The sequence below is a fragment of the Carassius carassius genome, chromosome 14 (genome assembly GCF_963082965.1).
Source record: "Carassius carassius chromosome 14, fCarCar2.1, whole genome shotgun sequence".
In the NCBI taxonomy this organism is placed as follows: domain Eukaryota; kingdom Metazoa; phylum Chordata; class Actinopteri; order Cypriniformes; family Cyprinidae; genus Carassius; species Carassius carassius.
The window spans coordinates 30,189,102-30,206,337 of record NC_081768.1 but is presented as its reverse complement, the minus strand read 5'-3'; positions in this window follow the sequence as shown (position 1 = coordinate 30,206,337).

The window sequence follows — 17,236 nt, the reverse complement described above, 5'->3', positions numbered from 1 at the left end:
TGAGGAGATTTATTTATTGAATCTTCATTTTTATTTATTGAAGCATCATCAAATTTCAAACACTTACTGTATGCATTTGGACAAACCTTAACTCAGATCATACAGGTTAAGTCTTTTATTTAACTCATGAGCAACTCATGAGACTGTGGAAAAAAAAGCTAAAATATTTTTTAGAAAATTTGTACTGTTATGCAGTATCTTGTTTTTCATCCTGATATTGGAATAATGTTTAATGTATAAGCCTGAAAATATGCACTTTAAATTTCACTTCAGACTTGTTTCTATAACACTCTGTTATTATTAATATGAGCAGTTTTACAGAGAAGAGTGCATCACAAAATGCCAGTGAGCTAAAGGGTGGGTGGGTAGTGTACCCCAAAAACTGTACTCAAGTAAAAGTACTTATAGAAATATTTACTCAAGTAAAACTAAAAGTTGTAGTCTGAATAGTTACTTGAGAAAGAGTAAAAAAGTATTGGATAAAAAAAACTACTCAAGTAGTTAGTTACTAGTTACTTTAGGCCATATACTGAATATCTATAGTCTATTTTTATTTAGATATATAGATACAATGTATGTTATGTAATGTATGTATATATATATAATTGTTTTTGTTTTTTTGTTTGTTTTTCTCAGCCTTTATTCCATTCTTCTGTGTCATATAATCCTTCAGAAATCATTCCAATATGTTGATTTACTATCAGTGATGTTCTTTTTAGCTTTCTATTCATCAAAGAATCCTAAACAAAATGTCACAGGTTCCAAAGTCAAGTCAAGTCAAGTCACCTTTATTTATATAGAGCTTTAAACAAAATACATTGCGTCAAAGCAACTGAACAACATTCATTAGGAAAACAGTGTGTCAATAATGCAAAAGGATAGTTAAAGGCAGTTCATCATTGAATTCAGTGATGCCATCTCTGTTCAGTTAAATAGTGTCTGTGCATTTATTTGCAATCAAGTTAACGATATCGCTGTAGATAAAGTGACCCCAACTAAGCAAGCCAGAGGCGACAGCGGCAAGGAACCAGTTCTCCTCTGACCAGACAAAACCAGTAGTTCAATTCCAGGCTGCAGCAAAGTCAGATCATCAGGCAGAAGAATCCTCAGTTTCCTGTGGTCTTGTCCTGGTGGTCCTCTGAGACAAGGTCTTTACAGGGGATCTGTATCTGGGGCTCTAGTTGTCCTGGTCTGCGCTGTCTTTCAGGGCTGTAGGGGTCCTTTCTAGGTGCTGATCCACCATCTGGTCTGGATATGTACTGGATCCGGGTGACTGCAGTGACCCTCTGATCTGGATACAGACTGGATCTGGTGGCTACGGTGACCTCGGAATAAGAGAGAAACAGACAAATATTAGCGTAGATGCCATTTTTCTATTGATGTAGCAAGTACATTGGGTGTTATGGGAAGTGTTCCCGGTTCTGGTTTACCTAATTAATGCAGCCTAAAAATCCTTTAATGGATTTGGATATTAAAAGCATATTAGTATGTTATGTGTAAGCCAGGTTAAAGAGATGGGTCTTTAATCTAGTTTTAAACTGCAAGAGTGTGTCTGCCTCCCGAACAATGTTAGGTAGGTTATTCCAGAGTTTAGGCGCCAAATAGGAAAAGGATCTACCGCCCGCAGTTGACTTTGATATTTTAGGTATTATCAAATTGCCTGAGTTTTGAGAACGTAGCGGACGTAGATGATTATAATGTAAAAGGAGCTCATTCAAATACTGAGGTGCTAAACCATTCAGGGCTTTATAAGTAATAAGCAATATTTTAAAATCTATACAATGTTTGATAGGGAGCCAGTGAAGTGCTGACAGGACCGGGCTAATATGGTCATACTGTGACGATCGTGCACCAGAGAGACACAGGAGAGAGTAGATCCAATCGCAAGTATGTTTAATGGGATAATCCAAATCGTTGTCAAATACAGCCAATGTCAAAACCAAACAGACAGTCCAAAAAACAAACAAAACAAATAAACAAAGGAGGGAACAGAAAAGGGAACTCGGAAGATGGGAGGTTAGGGTCAATCTCGGGAGACGAGAAGATGAAGGAGAAACTCGGAAGACAAGAATTCTGCATACACGAAGGGTAAGGACTCCATACAAACAACAGGGACAGACAGGTATTTATAAGGAGGCTAATGACAATCAAGTGACTGCACCTGGTGCAATTAACCGGAGTGCAATTACTGTGAAGACAGGACCAGACTAGAGGAAATTCTAGTGCCTACGGTGAAGTGCCTAAGGGGAAGTGAGCCCACTAGTGGACACCCAGGGAAACAGAGACTAGACAGCGTGACATTACCCCCTCCTCCACGGAGCAGCTGCCAGATGCTCCACCCGAACCCAAGGGAAAAGACAACCAGGTAAAATGGGGAAACAGAGACAAGAGAAGTGCAACACAAAACAAGGAGTCCAGGAGGGTGGTGGACCGGCGGAGGATAAGGGGGAGGGATGGAGGGCCAGGTCCTTAGAGGGAAACGGAACGACAGACACAGACTAGAAACCCAGGAGGGAGGTGGACCGGCGGAGGATCAGGGGGAGGGACGGAGGGCCAGGTCCATTGGAGGAAGACAGACAGAAAAAAAAAAAAAACATAAGTCCATGAAGGACATCACGTGACGCCCACCAGAGCGGAGCAGAAGACCACCACAACAGTGTGGTCAGGGCGGAAGCCCCCCAGGGCGGAGCAGAAGACCACCACAACCGTGTGGTCTGAGCATAAGCCCCCCAGGGCGGAGCAGAAGACCACCACGTCCGTGTGGTCGGGACGGATGCCCCCCAGGGCGGAACAGAAGACCACCACAACCATGTGGTCAGGGCGGAAGCCTCCCAGGGCGGAGCAGAAGACCACCACATCCTTGTGGTTGAGGCCAAAGCCCCCCAGGGCGGAGCAAAAGACCACCCCATCCTTGTGGCAGAGGCAGAAAGTCACCAGGGCGGAGCAGAAGACCACCACAACTGTGCGGCCGGACCAGCAGGAGGACGAGTCTGGTTGGGCAAGTCTGAAACATAGAACAAGAACATGTTAGGGGTAGCCTCCGTGGCCACAACAGGAACAGTCGGATGCTCAGAGAGTTTGACTGAGACTTGATGTGTCTCTGGAAGTTCCGCAGAGGCAAGAAGAGACTCTGGTAGTTCATCAGAGCCGTGTAGAGGCTCGGGTAGTTCCACAGAGAAGTGACGAAACTCTGGTAATCCCATGGTGTTTATACTGGATTCCAGAAGATCGGTGCTGACTTGACTCTGCTCATGAAGACTATTGGTGACTTGAATTTTTCCATGAAGAACCCCGGGGACTTGACTCTGTCCTTGAAGATCACCAGTGACTTGACTTGGTCCTTGAAGATCACCAGTGAGTTGACTCTGTCCTTGAAGATCACCAGTGACTTGACTCTGTCCTTGAAGATCACCAGTGACTTGGCTTAACTCTGGAAGGTCAACGGTGATTAACCCTGACTCTGGAAGGTCCACGGTGACTAGCCCTGTTTCTGGAAGGTCCAAGGTGACTAACCCTGACTCTGGCAGGTCAACGGTGACTAACCCTGACTCTGGAGGGTTCCTGAGCACCTGACTCGACTCTGGAAGGTCAACAGGAACTAACCCTGACTCTGGAGGGTCCATGAGCACCTGACTTGACTCTGAAGGGTCCACGAGCACCTGACTCGACTCTGGAGGGTCAACCGAAACCTGACTCAACTCTGGAAATTCAACGGGCATCTGACTCGACTCTGGAAGGTCAACAGGAACTAGCCCTGACTCTGGAAGGTCAACGGTGACTAACCCTGACTCTGGAAGGTCGACGGTGATTAACCCTGACTCTGGAAGGTCAGTGGTGACTAACCCTGACTCTGGAGGGTCCATGAGCACCTGACTCGACTCTGGAGGGTCAACCGGAACCTGACTCAACTCTGGAAAGTCAACGGGCACCTGATTCGACTCAGGAAGGTCATCAGGAATCTGACTTGATTCTGGAGGATCAACTGGAATGTGACTCGACTCTGACTGGTCCACTGGAACCTGACTCAACTCTGGAGGGTCAACCAGAACCTGACTCAACTCTGGAAGGTCAACGGGAACCTGACTCAACTCTGGAGGGTCAACGGGAACCTGACTCAACTCGGGAGGGTCAACTGGAATATGACTCGACTCTGGAAGGTCAACTGGAACCTGACTCAACTCTGGAGGGTCAACGGGAACATGACTCGACTCTGGAGGGTCAACTGAAACCTGAATCGACTCTGGAGGGTCAATGGTGACTAACCCTGACTCTGGAAGGTCAACGTTAACTAACCCTGGCTCTGGAGGGTCTACGAGCACCTGACTCGACTCGGGAGGGTCCACGAACACCTGACTCGACTCTGGAAGGTCAACAGGAACCTGACTTGACTCTGGAGGGTCAATTGTGGCTGTCATCCGGTACAGAGGCGATGGACAAGCAGCCATCTTGTGCCATAACTCTGGACCGGCAGCCATCTTGGGCCGTGGCGATGGACTGACGACCACCCTGTGTTGTGACGCTGGGCTGGCATCCATCTTGGGCAGTGGTGCGGGACTGACGACCACCTTGTGCTGTGACGCTGGGCTGGCAGACCTCTTGTGCAGTGGCGCTGGGCTGGCAGCCATCTTGCATTGTGACGCTGGGCTGGCGGCCATCTTGTGCTGTGGCACTGGGTTGGTGACCTCCTTGTGCTGTGGCGCTGTAACTCTTGCTGCTGCATTTTGGACTAGCTGTAGATTGTTTACTAAGCGTGCAGAACAACCACCCAATAAAGCATTACAATAATCTAACCTTGAGGTCATAAATGCATGGATTAAAATTTCTGCATTTGACATTGAGAGCATAGGCCGTAATTTAGATATATTTTTAAGATGGAAAAATGCAGTTTTACAAGTGCTAGAAACGTGGCTTTATAAGGAAAGATTGCAATCAAATAGCACACCTAGATTCCTAACTGATGACAAAGAATTGACAGAGCAACCATCAAGTCTTAGAAAGTGTTCTAGGTTATTACAAGCAGAGTTTTTAGGTCCTATAATTAACACCTCTGTTTTTTCAGAATTTAGCAGTAAGAAATTACTCGTCATCCAGTTTTTTATATTGACTATGCATTCCATTAGTTTTTCAAATTGGTGTGTTTCACCGGGCCACGAAGAAATATAGAGCTGAGTATCATCAGCATAACAGTGAAAGCTAACACCATGTTTCCTGATGATATCTCCCAGGGGAAACATATAAAGCGTGAAGAGTAGCGGCCCTAGTACTGCTACGAACTGCTACGAACTGATGGCGGTCATATAAGTATGATTTAAACCATGCTAATGCACTTCCATTAATGCCAACAAAGTGTTCAAGTCTATGCAAAAGAATGTTGTGGTCAATTGTGTCAAACGCAGCACTAAGATCCAATAAAACTAATATAGAGATAGACCCACGATCAGATGATAAGAGCAGATCATTTGTAACTCTAAGGAGAGCAGTCTCAGTACTATGATACGGTCTAAATCCTGACTGGAAATCCTCACATATACCATTTTTCTCTAAGAAGGATTATAATTGTGAGGATACCACCTTTTCTAGTATCTTGGACAGAAAAGGGAGATTCGAGATTGGTCTATAATTAACTAGTTCTTTGGGGTCAAGTTGTGGTTTTTTGATGAGAGGCTTAATAACAGCCAGTTTGAAGGTTTTGGGGACATATCCTAGTGACAATGAGGAATTAATAATAGTCAGAAGAGGATCTATGACTTCTGGAAGCACCTGTTTTAGGAGCTTAGATGGTATAGGGTCTATATGTTGTTGGTTTAGATGATTTAACAAGTTTATACAATTCTTCCTCTCCTATAGCAGAGAATGAGTGGAACTGTTCCTCAGGGGGTCTATAGTGCACTGTCTGATGCGATACTGTAGCTGACGGATGAATGGTTGCAATTTTATCTCTAATAGTATCGATTTTAGAAGTAAAGTAGTTCATAAAGTCATTACTGCTGTGGTGTTGGGAAATGTCAACACTTGTTGAGGCTTTATTTTTCGTTAATTTAGCCACTGTATTGAATAAATACCTGGGGTTATGTTTGTTTTCTTCTAAAAGAGAAGAAAAGTAATTGGATCTAGCAGTTCTTAATGCTTTTCTGTAGGATAGGTTACTTTCCCGCCAAGCAATACGAAATACCTCTAGTTTTGTTTTCCTCCCGCTACGCTCCATTTTTCGGGCTGCTCTCTTTAGGGTGCGAGTATGCTCATTATAACATGGTGTCAAACTGTTTTCCTTAACCTTCCTTAAGCGTAAAGGAGTAACTGTATTTAAAGTGCTAGAAAAGAGAGAGTCCATAGTTTCTGTTACATCATCAAGTTGTCACGGTGCAGGGTGCCGTCTCAGTTTCCCCTGCGGTCTGTGTTGTTCTGTCTGTTTGGTAGCTCGTGGTCTGGGCAATCAGCGCTGATCGTGGCGGGGTTGGGCAGATCACGAGCTGATTCTTTCCCACCTGTCGCTCTTTCCCTCACTCCCTTATATGTCTCTGCTTTTCTGTCTGTTGTTGTGAGTAGATTGTTTTGTCTTTGCCCATGTCTTGTATGGTTCTAAGTATCAGTCTCACCTTCTGTTTTTTCCGTCAAAGGATCCATAGTTCGGAGATCCGGCAGAGCGAGTGGTCCGCAGTGTAACGCCAGCTCTGTGATCTCTGTGCGCCAGAGCATTTTATTATTGTTTATGTTATTTTGTGTTTTGTGGCGAGAATAAAGATTCTCCTTTTCTCTACTCTGCATCTGAGTCCTCTGTCTAGTACGCACCCTGACAGAATCTACTCACCATAAATGGATTCAGCAAAGGAAACGGAGCTGCGCCGAGCTCTTCAGCAGCAGGGCTCTCTTCTGGGTCGACAGCAGGAGGAAATCGCAGCTCCTCGTCGTGCCTACTCGGAGATTGCTCTCCAACTCAACCGGCTAGGTGAACGGCTTGACCAGCTGCAGGTCAGCCCTTCGGCTGCCCCGTCTGTCCCACCTGCCCCTCGCCACGCGGAACCGCGACTCAATCCACCCGCTCCATACTCGGGTGAGCCCAACTCATCTGGGTCATTTCTGTCCCAGTGCTCACTGACTTTCACTCTCCAGCCTTCCTGTTTCCCCACGGAGCAATCCAGGGTGGCGTTCGTCATCACTCTCCTAGTTGGTCAAGTGAGAGAGTGGGGAACGGCTATGTGGGACAGCAAGCATGACTGTTGTGCGTCGTTTGAGGCATTCTGGAGGGAGCTGCGCAAGGTGTGCTTCAGCAGAGAGAGCAGTCAGTGTCAGGTTACTCCATTCAGTTCCGCACGCTCGCCGCGTCCTGCGGCTGGAATGAGAAAGCTCTCTGGGATCACTTCCTCCACGGCCTGGCTGAGCAGGTGAAGGACCAGATCTATTCACTAGAGCTGCCGCCTGGCTTGGATGGGCTTATCGATCTCGCCATTTGGGTCGACGACCGGATTACTCTCCGTTCTCGGCACCGTTGAACCCGTCACCGGGGTCCCGTATGGTAAAGATGCGCGGTTGGCGGTAACAGCCGCGGACTCCGCGGATAAACCGCAGATCAGGCGGATGACGTGTCGAAAAAAAATATTTTAATTAAACTCGGGCAGGTGGCGGGCGGTTGAATCAATCAAATTAAAAAGATATGTATACATTGTTAAATATTGTTATCTGACTATACCTACATCCAAAAAAATCGAGCACACTTTCAAATAGTCAAATTTTCATCAGACAGTAATATGGCTAGTCGAGTTTATGCAGATCGACTGCTTGTTATTATCAGAGATGGCAACGTCGGCAAAGGAGGTAGCCTACGTGACAAACTCAAAAAAGGAGAATTAAAAACAAAGGAAACAGAAGATCAGAAAAAGTCTATTGGGGCATAGACTTGTCATACAGGCAATTAAGCCTGGTCAGACTTTATGTTCGTTCAAAGAGGGATGGCATATTTATTTTTCTAATTTAATTTTGTGGGGGTGACTGAGCCTATATAAGGCTTAGCTATGATATGACGTTTTTTATTTATTTTTTCAACTGTTTGCCAAAACATGCGACTATAGTCTATGCCTACATTAAGATATTTATTTTAATCATTTTTTACTGCCTGTTGTTTCTTTTGGCATATAAAATAGGCATTGTCTGATAGAGATATCAATAAAGGTTCATCTGTGTCGCAGAATTGGTGTTGTTTCCGATTTCTACAAGCTCAATAACATCCACAGCAAATAATAATAATAATAAATAAATAAAAAATAGTCGAAAAACTGTGCCCATTAATTAGATGTGCAAAGCAAGCAGGTAAGTTTTTAGGGTTGTTATGGACAACTACAAATGTGAACATTATTAGTCTATAATGTAAATGACTTTACTTAGAGCTTTCTATCTATTTGCCAAAAAATAAAGTGAAATAGGCATTAAGTAGGCTATAGCAGCATGTTGAAATGATGTGCCAAAATGCGTTTTCTATTAGGCTACAATGAAAATATTGTACAGTGCATTTAATTTAGTCTATTTATTTATTTTTGTCCCTGTGCGCCGATTGGAGACGGAGTTCACTGCTGATATTCTGAGAGCTTTCTAGTCTCGCGGCTGTCATCAGCAGCGCCTTGCATCGCCCAATCAGCGGATGGCGGGCAGGTGCGGTTTTGAAAATTGGTCTAAAACGTTGGTGCGGATGGATGATGAGTATTGTGATGCGGTTGCGGATGAAATAATAGCCCATCCGCGCATCTCTACCGTATGAAGCAGCATGTGACACGATGTCTCAACGCCGCATCCTCCCGGAGGAGGAGCCTATGCAGATTGGGAGAGCACGGCTGACAATAGGAGAGCGATGCCGTTGCTTGGATAATCAGCTCTGTCTATACTGTGGTGAGGCGGGTCACGTGGTAAAAGGCGCTTTTCACGCAAGGGAGAGCATGGTGAGCGTCATTACAACTCGACTGCCACCTGGTGGCCGTTCAGAGTTCCAAGCTTCAGTACAGTTTGGGGGAGCTGTTTTCCAGGTTTCGGCATTGATTGACTCTGGAGCAGAGGGTGACTTCATGGATTCAAGATTGGCAACTCGTCAACACCTATTTCTGCCAGGACCTTTTGTGGCACCCATCTCACTAATTTCACTCACACCACCCAGTTTGACACATTAACTTTGTCTGGTAATCATGCTGAGGAGATTAGATTTCACCTCATTCACTCGCCCACCACTCCAGTGGTGTTGGGTCACACCTGGTTTGTTAAACATAACCCTCATATTGATTGGGCCCATGGTTCTATTTTGGCTTGGAGCCCTTTCTGTTTAGCTCAGTGTTTGGGTGCTGCTTTTCCCCCTGTCTTGTCTCATTCTGTGTTGCAGGAGGAGCTGATTAACTTGGTGGATGTACCGGAGGCTTACCATGATTTTAAGAGCGGTTTTCAGTAGGTCCCGAGCTTCATCTCTGCCTCCACACCGCCCATATGCCTGTGCGATTGACCTGCTTCCTGGCACTTCTCCACCTAAGGGTCGCCTTTACTCTCTGTCGGGTCCGGAGCGGGAGGCCATGGAGAGGTATATACATGATTCTCTGGTAGCAGGCATTATCCATCCCTCATCCTCTCCAGCCGGGGCGGGGTTCTTCTTCGTGGAGAAGAAGGATGGTGCGTTGCGCCCCTGTATTGACTATCGGGGGTTGAATGACATCACGTTAAAGAATCATTATCCTTTGCCGTTGATGTCATCGGCCTTCGAGCTCCTTCAGGGGGCAACCATCTTTACGAAGTTGGATCTTCGCAGTGCTTATAACTTGGTTCGGATTAGGGAGGGGGATGAATGGAAGACCGCCTTTAACACCCATACAGGGCACTTTGAGTATTTAGTTATGCCGTTTGGGCTTTCCAACTCCCCGGCAGTCTTTCAGGCACACGTCAACGACGTGCTCTGAGACATGGTCGATCGGTTTGTCTTTGTTTATATCGGCGACATCCTGATTTTTTCCCAGAATATGCGCAATCATGTCCAGCACGTCAGGCGGGTGCTCCAGCGGCTGCTGGAGAATCGTTTATTCGTCAAGTTGGAGAAGTGTGAGTTTCAACGCACAGTAGGTTCCGTTCCTGGGTTTTATTCTCTCGCCTGAAGGTATCCGAATGGATCTCAACAAGGTAAAGGCAGTTGCTGATTGGCCCACCCCAGATAGTCGTAGAGCGGTCCAGCACTTTCTGGGGTTTGCCAATTTTTACAGGCGGTTCATTTGGAACTTTAGCCAGATCGCCCTTCCATTGAATGTTCTCACCTCCACAAGGAAACAATTTTGTTGGTCGTCGCAGGCCCAAGCTGCATTTGAGAACCTTAAGAGTCAATTTGTTTCGGCCCCCATTTTAACGACCCCTGACCCATCTCGTCAGTTCATTGTGGAGGTGGATTCGTCGGAGGTGGGGGTTGGGGCAGTTTCATCTCAAAGATCAACTTCGGACGAGAAAATACATCCCTGCGCCTTCTTTTCTCATCGTTTAACCCCCGCGGAACGGAACTATGACATTGGGAATAGGGAGTTACTAGCTGTCAAGCTGGCCCTGGAGGAGTGGCGTCACTGGTTAGAGGGAGCGCGATTTCCGTTTATCATTTGGACTGATCATAAGAATCTTGAGTACATTCGCACCGCCAGGAGAATAAATTCTAGACTGGCTCGCTGGACATTATTTTTTGGACGTTTCAGGTTTACCATTTCTTATCGCCCGGGCTCTAAGAATGGTAAACCTGACGCGCTGTCTCCCACCCTCCCGGTGGCCATTTTGCATCCTGAACGGGTTGTGGCTGCGGTCACCTGGGGGGGTGGAGTCCAAGGTCCGCGCGGCACTACGCGATGCTTCTATTCCCACTGGATGCCCAGAGGGTCTGCTCTTTGTACCTGAGTCAGTCCGAACTAGCGTACTTCAGTGGGGCCACTCTTCTAGTCTAGCTTGCCACCCTGGAGCGACTCGTACTTGTAGGTTAATCAAGCAGCGGTTTTGGTGGCCGTCCGTGGCGCAGGTTGCTCGACGGTTGTGTCGGCCAGTCCGATTTGCGCTTCAGGTAAGGGATCCAATCGACCCCCAGCAGGGCTACTTCAGCCGTTGTCGGTCCCTTCGCAGCCCTGGTCACACATAGCGATGGACTTTGTGACTGGCTTGCCTCCATCTAGGGGCAAGATGGTAGTTCTCACTATGGTGGACAGGTTCTCAAAGGCGGTCCATTTTATTCCCCTCCCCAAATTGCCGTCAGCGAGGGAGACAGCGACTACGGTCTTAGATCATGTTTTCCGTATTCATGGCCTCCCAGTGAACGTGGTTTCTGACAGAGGTCCCCAGTTTGTGTCTAGGTTTTGGACAGAGTTCTGTCGACAGCTGGGGGCGACTGCGAGCCTATCGTCCGGTTATCACCCGCAGACTAATGGTCAGGCCGAGCATGCAAACCAAGATTTGGAGAGAGTCCTGTGCTGTGTGGTGTCTGGTGAACCGTCATCTTGGAGTTCCAGGTTGACCATGGTAGAGTATGTGCATAACTCCCTCCCGGTCTCATCTACGGGTTTGTCTCCCTTCCAGTGGTGTTTAGGCTACTAGCCACCTCTATTCCCCTCTCAAGAATCCGATGCCGTTGTTCCCTCCGCGCATGCGTTTATTCAGAGATGCCTCCGTACTTGGAGGATCGCCAGAGAAGCCCTCACTCTGACTGGCGAGAGGAACAAGGCATCGGCGTACCGTCACCGTACTAAGCCCCCACTTTACGTATGTGTATACTTCAGACTGCCCTCACGTAAACTGGGACCCAAATTTGTGGGACCGTTTATCATCGCCAAGGTGCTTAGTCCGATGTCAGTACGGCTCAAATTGCCCCCTCAGTTTAGAAGGATCCACCAGGTTTTCCACGTTTCTAAGATTAAACCCGCCTTTCGCTCCCCCCTTCAGCCCCTGACCTCTGACCCTCCGCCTCCCAGGCTCATCGAGGGGTCGCCGGCCTATACTGTACGGTGGCTCATTGATGTGCAGCGTAGGGGTAGAGGTCATCAATATCTGGTAGACTGGGAGGGTTATGGTCCGGAGGAGAGATGCTGGATTCTGGCTCGCGATATTCTGGATCACACTCTTATTGATCAATTTCATCAGCGTCATGGTGAGTCCTCCGGGGACTGAGGTGGGGGGTACTGTCACGGTGCAGGGTGCCGTCTCAGTTTCCCCTGTGGCCTGTGTTGTCCTGTCTGTTTGGTAGCTCGTGGTCTGGGCAATCAGCGCTGATCGTGGCGGGGTTGTGCAGATCACGAGCTGATTCTTCCCCACCTGTCGCTTATTCCCCCACTCCCTTATATGTCTCTGCTTTTCTGTCTGTTGTCGTGAGTAGATTGTTTTGTCTTTGCCCATGTCTTGTATGGTTCTAAGTATCAGTCTCACCTTCTGTTTTTTCCGTCAAAGGATCCGTAGTTCGGAGATCCGGCAGCGCGAGTGGTCCGCAGTGTTCCGGCCAGCTCGGAGATCTCTGTGTGCGCCAGAGCATTTTAGTATTGTTTATGTTATTTTGTGTTTTGTGGTGAGAATAAAGATTCTCCTTTTCTCTACTCTGCATCTGAGTCCTCTGTCTAGTACGCACCCTGACACAAGTTGTTCTGAGGTTTTGGATATGCTAAGGAATTTGGATACATCAGGAAGATAACTTAAAAAGCAGTCTTTTGTGGTAGAAGTGATAGTTCTACCATACAAAAGATATTAAGCATCAAAACTGATAATAAACTGGTAATAAATCAATAAATTAGAATTATTTGTGTTAAGTTTCCACAGTCTGTGACGATTTCATCACTAGCAAACAATAGCCTTTGAACATTTTATTTCAACTGAGTGTAGATCCAAAGCCACGTCTTCAATGCTCTTGATGTAACTTTCTGTTACAACTCTGAGTGAACCGCTTCAGAAGCTCAGCGCGCTCGACGGGAACTGAACGAATCATTCAAAGTGATTCACAAAACAATTCACTGGTTTGCCAGCTAGTTTGATCAAGCCTTTGAACAAAATTGACTCAAAGAATTAATCAATTACGAATGGGCATCGCTCATTGCCAAGAGAAAATTAGGATGCGCGTTTTGGAATAAACTTAAGCATTTATTACTTTTATTGCATTAAAGGATCACTTCACCCATTTGCATTTAGCTTTGTATTGTTAGAAACCCAGTCATATATTATAATGATCATGGATTTTTCCTTTGTTTTTCCCTGAGATGGGAGAAATAAGGATTTAAGTGTTTTACTTCCTGCTTATTATGACGTAAAAATCGTCATTTTGCGTCATAATAAGCAGGAAGTCAAAATTCATTGAAAAGTGTATAGACTACAGACACTAGCTTATTATTATTCCAGGGGGTGGGACCCACTCACCCTACAGGCCTATTACAGATCAGTGGGTGGGACTAAACTTACAGAAACGAAAATTAAAATCCGCCATCTTGTTTGGAAGCTATGCAGCTAAGCTAACAAGCGCTTATGGAGTCAGATTTTCGAGAATGGCTGGAGGAACAACTCATGATATGGAAGAAGAGGATTTTGAAAGTCTGTTGCTCGAAACAAATGTTCGTGGCTATCTATACGAGCCGCAATATAGCGCAGAGCAGCTGAGGCTGATGGAGGAACAGAAGGCGGTGGCTGCAGCCGAGGCCGGAGACCTGCCTGTCGCGTCCGAGGAGCCCGGGCGTGCTCGAGCTGGTGCGGACTGGTGGTGCCTGTGCTCTCGTTGTGCGCCTACGGACACAGAGCTGATTCCCGGTTAATAAGTTACGTAACGTCAACTGTAAACTGTTTGTGCAGTACCTTTTTTAACGCACAAAAAGCTTACTGTGGCATTGTTTACTACTGTGGCACGTAAATACCATACATCGCTAACTGTGTCCTCAATGTCTTGTAGATAATATTGCCTAACAGCGGTGTTCTGGATTAGTGGGAGTGGCTTGTGGAGCTGTGCAAATGTGTTGCATTGTGGGAGTTGTGGTTTTCCATACAAATGAGCCCTAAAGTTACTTTCTGTAATAACTCGGTCAAAAAGGCACCAAATTCGAAAGTTTTAATAGATTTCGACTACATATATGACCCACTTTCAATGAAGATCAAGGTTCCCACGGCTGAAATGCTCCTTTAAGATAAAGTAACGAGAGGAATGTCGCCAACAGTAACAAAGTAAAAGCACAGGTTTTTTTCGGCAAAATTTACTTAAGTAAATTTACTTAAGTATTTTTAGATATACCACAAAACTATGTTACCCAAAAAATGTACTCAAGTAAATGTAACGAAGTACCCAAAAAAATTACTCAAGTAAATGTAATGAAGTAAATGTAACTCGTTACTACCCACCTCTGGTCAAGTTGTTTAGGTTCTTCCTTTCAGCTCTGCCCAAACTTTTCAAGGGGTCATATGTTGCGATTTCAAATTTTTCTTTCTCTTTGGCGTGTTACAAGCTGTTTGTTGAGGCTATGCTATAAGCCTCGACATAGATGGCATGGTGTTCTCAACGCGTAACAGAAAATTCTGAGTCCAAACATTAGCTCTCTTTGGGTGGTGTTCCCGTTTATTATGAAGGTAAAAAAGGGATAATTTACATAAAATGATACTTCACCCAGTGCTGAATATTAAAGTGCTGTCGTGCTGTTGGTAACCTGAGTGCTCACGGCTACGGTAAGAACCGTGTGTTCCTCGCCATCCACACCCTTTCCTAACTAATTGCAACACATAGTGCAACACTCCCACCCAGTGGCTTGAATAATAATAGCAATATTAACCTATCCAGAGAAGGTGAATATATAAATGGCTCCTACACTGTTTGTAAATAGATAAGATCCATAAAGTTGCAAAGACTAAAGTCTCAAACCCAAAAATATATTCTTTATAATAGTTAAGACTTGTCCACACCCTCCTAAAATGTCTCGTTTAAACATGCCCGCACATGTCTACATCACGATGTGGGAAGATTTGCATAACACTGCCCAAATGTTCATGCAAAGAAAGAAGGAGTTACTTTTATTCTCGCTGCCATTTTGTGGAGACGCTGTTTCATTGTGGAAGTGAGACTGCTTTGTTTGATCTTCCAAAAGCTCAACACACAACTAGAAATCAGTGGATAAGTTGTATTTACCAAACTTTTGCAGAACACACTGTTTCAGTGTGTGTGAAACGCATTTAACGGAGGACTGTTTCCTGAACCTACAATGCCGGCTGTTCTGACTTACAGGTCTGTTAGAATGTTTCCATATTTAAAGAATTTGCCACTATTGATCCAAGCGCAGTTTAGAGCAGGGTAGAGCAGAGCTTGTTGTTTGTAGTTTCTCCAATCACAAATGCATACTCAACACATTGTGTAAAAATACAGTATAAGTCAGTAATCAGCAACTATGTCCCCACTGGATGCAACAAATGCCTTGTTTGTAATGGGTTTATTGGTTCTCTCTCATCGCACCAGGACACACACGCACACACGTTTGTTTTTGTGAAAAGTGGGTTCATCCCATAGGCGTAATGTTTTTTTATACTGTACAAACTGTATATTATATGGCCCTTCACCAACCCTACACCTAACACTAACCATCACAGGAAACTTTGTGCATTTTTACTTTCTCAAAAAAACTTATTCTGTATGATTTATAAGCGTTTTGAAAAATGTGGACATAGGTTATGTCCTCATAAATCACCCTCTCCTGTGTCATACCTGTGTCATACCCATGTCACATGTCACAGTTGTTTTGGATGTGTATGCACAGATTGACTGACACTTTTTGTAAAGACGAGGTCTCGCTTTATTCACCATACACAACGTTCTCTTATTTCCGTCTTCCGCCCATCATCCCCCAGACCTCCTACGTCATCTCTTGAAGACAGCCACAAGATAGATAACAAGTAAACATCGATATAATCTACATCCCCCTTCTAATTGATAAGATACCTGGATAAGTTTAACATGAATAAAAAATTACAACTAAATAAACAACAACAACAAGAAAAGATTTGAACAGCTATATATATATATATATATATATATATATATATATATATATGCTAGCACTATATAGTTAGCCCTTTAGCTTTCTTTACCTGTTATTAAAGTGTACATGAACAGTGGAACTGGCAAACAGTGTACAACCCACATACCAGAACAGGATGCAACATTCTTCCAACCCCCCTTAACGGCCACAAGTAACAGGGCTGCTGCAATAAGAGAGTTATGAACAGTCTGAGCTTATGTAGTATAGTCTTTGTATATTGAGTTGGGCTTTGATATTCTCCCTGAGCGGGTGACAACCACAGGTGGTTCCTGTACCTGTTCTGTCTGTGGCTGGTCGACATTAGGCAAGGGTTCTGGCAGAGGTTCATTGTTGGTGTTAAGTGGGACCTCTGTTGTTGTAGGTGGGGTGTACTGTTCATGTGTATGTAGGAGGTGGCGCCTGTTTCTCACATATGTGGCATCTCCGGCCTGGACCTGATAGCTGTTTGGCTGTGGTGCTTTTCCCATTACTGTTCCCATTCTGTCATATCCCCTTTCCGTCTGTAATCTTACTGTCTGCCCTGCTTGCAATGAGGCCAAGGGTCTGGCTGACCTGTCATAGTGTGTCTTTCCCCTTTTTCTGATACGTGTTAGAGCTGCCTGGACCTGCGTTTCTACCTTTGGCACATACAAGGCTTTGGTCATGGGAATAAGGGTCTTGGTGCGTCGAGAAAGCAGGCGCTGGGCTGGTGAGGGCAGCCCGTCCCTTGGTATGTTGTGTAGATTGAGCAGTGCTGCATATACATCTGTTCCATCACTTGTGCATTTTTCTAGAAGGTGTTTGGCTGAGCGTACAGCCCTCTCAGCAAGCCCATTTGATTGAGGGTAATGGGGGCTGCTGGTGACATGACAGAAGTCCCATGTGCAGGCAAATTCTTTAAAACTCCCTGCTTGTGAAATATGCTGCGTTGTCAGTCATTAGCTGCTGAGGAGCTTAATGGGTGGCAAAGTGGTGCTTTAGTCTGGTTATAATGGTCGCACTGGTAATGTTTGGGAGCTGGTCTATTTCAAACCAGCCGGAGTATGAGTCAACGAGTACCAGATGTTCTTTCCCGCCCCACTCAAAAACGTCTGCTGCCGTAAGGGCCCATGGTAAGTCTGGTATATCATGCAGTTGAAGGGGCACCTTCGTTAAGTGTGGTCTGAGGGCACTACAAGGAGCGCACCTGGAGATTTCATGTTCAATGTCCATGTACAGCTGGGCCAAAACAT